We start from the raw sequence: 1,694 nt of genomic DNA on the forward strand, positions 1-1,694 counted from the left end.
GGAGCTGGAAGAATCAGGCTCCCTGACCTCAGACTATACTACAAAGCTACAGTAATCAAAACAGTATGGCACTGGCACAAAAACAGAAATATAGATCAATGGAACAGGATAGGAAGCCCAGAGATAAAGCCACACACCTATGGTAACCTAATCTATGACAAAGGAGGCCAGAATATACAATGGAGAAAAGACAGTCTCTTCAATAAGTGGTTCTGGGAAAACTGGACAGCTACATGTAAAAGAATGAAATTAGAACACTTCCTAACACAGTACACAAAAATAAACTCAAAATGGATTAAAGACCTAAATGTAAAGCTAAACATTATAAAACTCTTAGAGGAAAACATAGGCAGAACACTCTTTGACAAGATCTTTTTTGACCCACCTCCTAGAGTAATGAAAATAAAAACAAAAATAAATAAATGGGATCTAATTAAACTTAAAAGATTTTGTATAGCAAAGGAAACCATAAACAAAACAAAAAGACAACTCTCAGAATGGGAGAAAATATTTGCAAATGAAGCAACCGACAAAGGATTAATCTCCAAAATATACAAACAGCTCATGCAGCTCAGTATCAAAAAAACAAATCACCCAATTAAAAAATGGGCAGAAGATCTAAATAGACATTTCTCCAAAGAAGACATACAGATGGTCAAAAGCACTTGAAAAGATGCTCTTCATCACTAATTATTAGAGAAATGCAAATCAAAACAACAATGAGGTATCACCTCACACTGGTCAGAATGGCCATCATCAAAAAATCTACAAATAATAAATGCCAGAGAGGGTATGGAGAAAAGGGAACCCTCCTACACTGTTGGTGGGAATGTAATTGGTACAGCCACTATGGAGAACAGTATGGAGTTTCCTTAAAAAACTATGAATAGAACTGCCATATGATCCAGCAATCCCACTCCTGGGCATATACTAGAGAGAGCCATAATTCAAAAAGATACATGCACCCCAATGTTCATTGCAGCACTATTTATAATAACCAGGACTTGAAAGCAACCTAAATGTCCATCAGTAGAGGAATGGATAAAGAAGATGTGTGGTACATATACAATGGAATATTACTCAGCCATAAAAATGAACAAAATAATGCCATTTGCAGCAACATGGATGGTCCTAGAGATTGTCATACTGAGTGAAGTGAGTCAGACACAGAAAGACAAATATCATAAGATATCGTTTATATGTGGAATCTAAAAAAAAGGGTACAACTGAACTTATTTACAGAACAGAAGTAGACTCACGGATGTAGAAAACAAACATGGTTACCAGGGGATGGGTGGGGAGGGATAAATTGGGAGACTGAGATTGACATATACACACTACTATATATAGAACAGATAACAAATAAGAACCTGCTGTATAGCACAGGGAACTCTACTCAATACTCTGTAATGGCCTATATGGGAAAAGAATCTTTAAAAAAAAAAAAAGAGTGGATATATGTATATGTGTAACTGATTCACTTTGCTGTACCTCTGAAACTAACACAACGTTGTAAATCAACTATACTCCAATAAAAAATGTTAAAAAAGAGAGAATCAAATCCCCCGCTCCTTGTTTCAGCCACCACCCTGTCTCTCTCTCTCTCTCTCTCTCTTTTTTTTTTTTTTTTTTCCATGCTGTGAGGCTTGTGGGATCTTAATTCCCTGACCAGGGATTGAACCCAGGCCCTCGGC

This window comes from Lipotes vexillifer, unplaced genomic scaffold, assembly GCF_000442215.2.
Source record: "Lipotes vexillifer unplaced genomic scaffold, Lipotes_vexillifer_v1.1 scaffold209, whole genome shotgun sequence".
Classification (NCBI taxonomy): Eukaryota; Metazoa; Chordata; class Mammalia; order Artiodactyla; family Lipotidae; genus Lipotes; species Lipotes vexillifer.